Below are 6,420 nucleotides of genomic sequence, written 5' to 3' on the forward strand. Positions count from 1 at the left end.
TCAATCTTCACCTGCAACTAACAACGCTATAAGAGGGGCTGAGCAAAGCGGTAACATAGCCAAACAACGGTTTGCTAGGACAAGGTGGGTTAGAGGCTTGACATGGCAATTTGGGAGGCTTTAAAGCAAGTGGTAGGCATCGTAGCATAGGCATAGCAAAAGAGCGAGCATCTAGCAAAGCAAAGATAGTAGTGATTTCGAGGGTATGATCATCTTGCCTGAAATCCCGCAAAGAAGAAGAACGAGTCCATGAAGAAGACAAATGGACGTAGAAGAATGGGTCCTCACAAACACGACGTTAACGGAACCAACCCGAAGAAGCAAACACCGGAAAAGAAGCACACAACATAGTAAACAACCAACACATGAACATGGTATGATATGCGGGATGCGGTATGCGATGCATATGCATGATTTGCAAAGGAATGAATGAACCTGGCCTCAACTTGGAAAACCAAGGGTGCCACTGGAAAGATGAGATGAAATTTCTTGAAAACGATATAAAGATCACCGGAAATGGAGTTACGGTTTGGAAATGGCAAGCAATTCAAATATGACACCGGTCTGCGATTTACAGCAAGTAGCCATCTAAATGCAATGAGATGAACATGCTACAGCACCCAAACATGGCATCAAAATACATGACAGGAATCCATTCAAGATGCTTAACAAAAGATGAACACTGAGCTATGGCCAATTCATCCATTAACAGGTTCAAACAAGCATGGCAAAAATGCATATGGTAAACAGATCTCAGACTTAGTGAAAATAACACTTGTCTGGAATTTCAGATCAGGTAGCACACTTTGGAGCATGAAAACTATATGCTACAGGGCCTAGACATGTCAAAGTAAAGCATGGAATGGAGCTACTCAAAGAGCTTAACAAAAGTCCCTTAGTGACCTTGAGCCAAAAGGGATCAGAAAATACATTCGCAAGCATGTGAACATGGCAAAAACATAATCAGATCACAGACTTCGTGAAAACTGGAGCATGCTGAAACAGATATCAAGTAGGCATGTAAACGAGCTCGATGCACTCACTACGGAGCAAGTCATGATAATATAAGCATACACCCATCAAGAATACACATTATACAAGCTAGACATGGCAAGAACAATAACATAGCATGCACGGATCAACTACAACATCCTCGGCAAAATCGCTAACAAGTAGACAATCTGCCCAGATTCACGAAGTAGCAAAAGTAGAGCTTGATTGACTCAAGCTAGGTTGCTCCATAATTGCAAAAAAAGACACGGATGGATAGAGCACTACAAGATTAACAAAACATCCTTACTGATCATCCTCAAAAGAGGCACAGATCACTAGGAAACAACATGAACATATGGCATAATGAGATAAACAGGTCAAGGACTTAGTGGAAATGCTAAGTCCCTGAAATCAGCATTGCCAAGTGCCTCACTTTGCAAGCTCGTGCTAGTCACCACACACATCACAAAAATACATGGGTTGCACCTCTGGAAAGATGGCAAAACCCTTAACAAAACACATGTAGAGCTCATGGGCATATCATGCACACAATAATCATGGCAAAAATGACAAATAGCTAAATGGAGCAGCAGATCTGACAATTATCTCAAGTAGCATTCTTCTAACAGCATTTCGGGCATCAAGATGAACTCAAATGAAAATGATGCAATGGAATGAAATGATGTACTCTCTGAGGCGAACATTTTGATATGCTATATGCATGAATCGGAGCTACGGATGCAAAGTTACGACACGATGAACATGTGCATATGAAACGTGGAAAACTCAAATCTAGACCTCCAGATCTAGGGTTCATCCGGCGCGGAAATCGAGTATCACCGGAATCCTCGTCGGAGACGAGGGAGAAGGCTGCTGGAGGGTGAGGGAGTCACCGGGGAGGTGCGGGGAGGCGTGGATCGGGCGGATCTGGCCGCGAGGACCTCGGATCCGGTCATGGCGCGGGCGGAGGGGGTCGGCATGGCCATGGCAGGTGCGGCGGCGCGCTCGCCGGCCGGAGTGGGCGGCGGCGTCCATGGCGGCGAACCCCAGCCGGCAGCAGGCTCTCGCTGGGAGGCGTGGTGGTGGCGGCGATTGACGGTGGAGCGCGGCGTGCTAGGCGGCGCGAGTGGGCGGCTCTCCGGCGGCAGAGGCAGTCGCCGGCGGGGAATGGCGGAGCTGGCGACCGGCGACGAAGGCATGCGGCGGCGGGGAGACGGAGCAAGTGCGGCCGGGCGGCGCGGTGTCCAGGCCACAGCGGGCGAGCGGCGGCGGCGTGCGGGCCTGCGCGGGCCCGCGATGGGCTCCGCAGGCCGCGGCGAAGTGGGCGCGGGCGAGGCTGACGTGGCGCAGCGGGATTGTAGGAGGGAGGCGGCTGTGACGACGTGGCAGCTCCGTATTGGTCCGGGTGAGGTCGCGGCGGCGGCGGACATTGTCCGGCGCGGTGGAGAAGTGTCCGGCGGCGATGAGGGAGTTGGATCTAGGGTTTGGACTGTGCGAAAAATCGGGGAGAGCCACATATTTATAGATAGAGGGAGCTAGGAGAGTCTAAATGAGGTGCGGTTTTCGGCCACGCGATCGTGATCGAACGACCGAGATGATGGAGGAGGTTTAGGTGGGTTTTGAGCCACTTTGGAAGGGTGTTGGGCTGCAATACACACGAGGCCTTCTCGGTCCCTCGGTTAACCGTTGGAGTATCAAACGAAGTCCAAATGGTACGAAACTTGACAGGCGGTCTATCGGTAGTAAACCAAGGCCGCTTGGCAAGTCTTGGTCCAATCCGGAAATGTTTAATCCCCACACATAAAAGAAAGGTAGAAATGACCACCGGAGGAGAACGAAGCGCCGGAATGCAAAACGGACAACGAGGAAAAAGCTCGGATGCATGAGACGAACACGTATGCAAATGAAATGCACATGATGACATGATATGCAATGCATGACACGCTAGCAATGACAAGGCAACAACAGCGAATAACTAGACGACACCTGGCACATCGGTCTCGGGGCGTTACAATTAACTCCTAGCTGAGACAAGCGGTTATGCAGCCCAGACATTTTGAGTATGTGCTCGCTGACAAAACTGTTCTCCTCCATCTTACAACTGTAGAACTTGTCGGAGACTTCATATCTCTCAACCCGGGCGTGAGCTTGGAAAACCATTTTCAGCTCTTGGAACATCTCATATGCTCCGTGTTGCTCAAAACTCTTTTGGAGCCCCGGTTCTAAGCTGTAAAGCATGCCGCACTAAACCAGGGAGTAATCATCACTACGTGTCTGCCAAGCGTTCATAACGTCTTGTTCTGCAGGGAAAACAGGTGCTTCACCTAGTGGTGCATCAAGGACATATGCTTTCCTGGTAGCTATGAGGATAATCCTCAGGTTACGGACCCAGTCCGTGTAGTTGCTGCCATCGTCTTTCAGCTTGGTTTTCTCTAGGAACGCGTTGAAGTTGAGGGCAACATTAGCGTGGGCCATTTGATCTACAAGACATATTGCAAAGATTTTAGACTAAGTTCATGATAATTAATTTCATCTAATCAAATTATTTAATGAACTCCCACTCAGATAGACATCCCTCTAGTCATCTAAGTGATACATGATCCGATTCAACTAGGTCGTGTCCGATCATCACGTGAGACGGACTAGTCATCATCGGTGAACATCTTCATGTTGATCGTATCTTCTATACGACTCATGTTTGACCTTTCGGTCTTTCGTGTTCCGAGGCCATGTCTGTACATGCTTGGCTCGTCAAGTCAACCTAAGTGCATTGCGTGTGTAAATCTGGCTTACACCCGTTGTATGCGAACGTTAGAGCCTATCACACCCGATCATCACGTGGTGCTTCGGAACAACGGACCTTAGCAATGGTGCACAGTTAGGGGGAACACTTTCTTGAAATTATTGTGAGGGATCATCTTATTTACTATCGTCGTTCTAAGCAAATAAGAAGCAAAAACATGATAAACATCACATGCAATCAAATAGTGACATGATATGGCCAATATCATTTGCTCCTTTTGATCTCCATCTTCGGGGCGCCATGATCATCATCGTCACCGGTATGATACCATGATCTCCATCATCGTGTCTTCATGAAGTTATCTCGTCATCTATTACTTCTACTACTATGGCTAACAGTTTAGCAATAAAGTAAAGTAATTACATGACGTTTATGTTGACACGCAGGTCATAAATAAATTAAGACAACTCCTATGGCTCCTGCCGGTTGTCATACTCATCGACATGCAAGTCGTGATTCCTATTAAAAGAACATGATCAATCTCATACATCACATATATCATTCATCACATCCTTTCGGCCATATCACATCACATGGCACATGCTGCAAAAACAAGTTAGACGTCCTCTAATTGTTGTTGCAAGTTTTTACGTGGCTGCTATAGGTTTCTAGCAAGAACGTTTCTTACCTACGCCAAAACCACAATGTGATATGCCAATTTCTATTTACCCTTCATAAGGACCCTTTTCATCGAATCCGATCCGACTAAAGGGGGAGAGACAGACACCCGCTAGCCACCTTATGCAACTAGTGCATGTCAGTCGATGGAACCAGTCTCACGTAAGCGTACGTGTAAGGTCGGTCCGGGCCGCTTCATCCCACGATGCCGCCGAATCAAGATAAGACTAGTAACGGCAAGTAAATGGACAAAATCAATGCCCACAACAACTTGTGTTCTACTCGTGCATAGAAACTACGCATAGACCTAGCTCATGATGCCACTGTTGGGGAACGTAGCAGGATTTTAAAATTTTCTACGCATCACCAAGATCAATCTATGGAGTCATCTAGCAACGAGGGAGAGGGGAGTGCATCTACATACCCTTGTAGATTGCGAGCGAAAGCCTTCAAGAGAACGGCGTTGATGGAGTCGTACTCGTCGTGATCCAAATCACCGATGACCTAGCGTCGAACGGACGACACCTCCGCATTCAACACACGTACGGTTGGGAAGATGTCTCCTCCTTCTTGATCCAGCAAGGGGAAGGAGAGGTTGATGGAGATCCAATAGCACGACGGCGTGGTGGTGGAAGCAACGGTGATCTCGGCAGGGCTTCGCCAAGCTCCAACGAGAGAGAGAGAGAGATAGGTGTTACGTGGGGAGAGGGAGGCGCCAGAGACTTGGTGCGGCTGCCCTCCCTCCCCCCCACTATATATAGGGCCCCTAGGGGGGGCGGCCCTAGGAGATGGGATCTCCAAGGGGGGCCGGCCAAGGGGGGAACTTGCCCCCCAAGCCAAGTGGGGCGCCCCCCACCCCTATGGTTTCCAACCCTAGGCGTAGGGGGAGGCCCATGGGGGGCGCACCAGCCCACCAGGGGCTGGTTCCCCTCCCATTTCAGCCCATGGGGCCCTTCGGGATAGGTGGCCCCACCCGGTGGACCCCCGAGACCCTTCCGGTGGTCCCGGTACAATACCGATTACCCCCGAAACTTTCCCGATGGCCGAAACTGGACTTCCTATATATAAATATTCACCTCCAGACCATTCCGGAACTCCTCGTGACGTCCGGGATCTCATCCGGAACTCCGAACAACTTTCGGGTTACTGCATACTAATATCTCTACAACCCTAGCGTCACCGAACCTTAAGTGTGTAGACCCTACGGGTTCGGGAGACACGTAGACATGACCGAGACGACTCTCTAGTCAATAACCAACAGCGGGATCTGGATACCCATGTTGGCTCCCACATGTTCCACGATGATCTCATCGGATGAACCACGATGTCGAGGATTCAATCAATCCCGTATACAATTCCCTTTGTCAATCGGTACGTTACTTGCCCGAGATTCGATCGTTGGTATCCCAATACCTCGTTCAATATCGTTACCGGCAAGTCACTTTACTAGTACTGTAATGCATGATCCCATGACCAAACACTTGGTCACATTGAGCTCATTATGATGATGCATTACCGAGTGGGCCCAGAGATACCTCTCCGTCATACGGAGTGACAAATTCTAGTCTCGATCCATGTCAACCCAACAGATACTTTCGGGGATACCTGTAGTATACCTTTATAGTCACCCAGTTACGTTGTGACGTTTGGTACACCCAAAGCACTCCTACGGCATCCGGGAGTTACACGATCTCATGGTCTAAGGAAATGATACTTGACACTGGAAAAGCTCTAGCAAACGAACTACACGATCTTGTGCTATGCTTATGATTGGGTCTTGTCCATCACATCATTCTCCTAATGATGTGATCCCGTTATCAATGACATCCAATGTCCATAGTCAGGAAACCGTGACTATCTATTGATCAACGAGCTAGTTAACTAGAGGCTTACTAGGGACATGTTATGGTCTATGTATTCACACATGTATTATGATTTCCGGATAACACAATTATAGCACGAACAATAGACAATTATCATGAACAAGGAAATATAATAATAATCAT

The sequence above is a fragment of the Triticum urartu genome, chromosome 5A (assembly GCF_056163025.1).
Source record: "Triticum urartu cultivar PI428250 chromosome 5A, HENAU_Tu73, whole genome shotgun sequence".
NCBI lineage: Eukaryota > Viridiplantae > Streptophyta > Magnoliopsida > Poales > Poaceae > Triticum > Triticum urartu.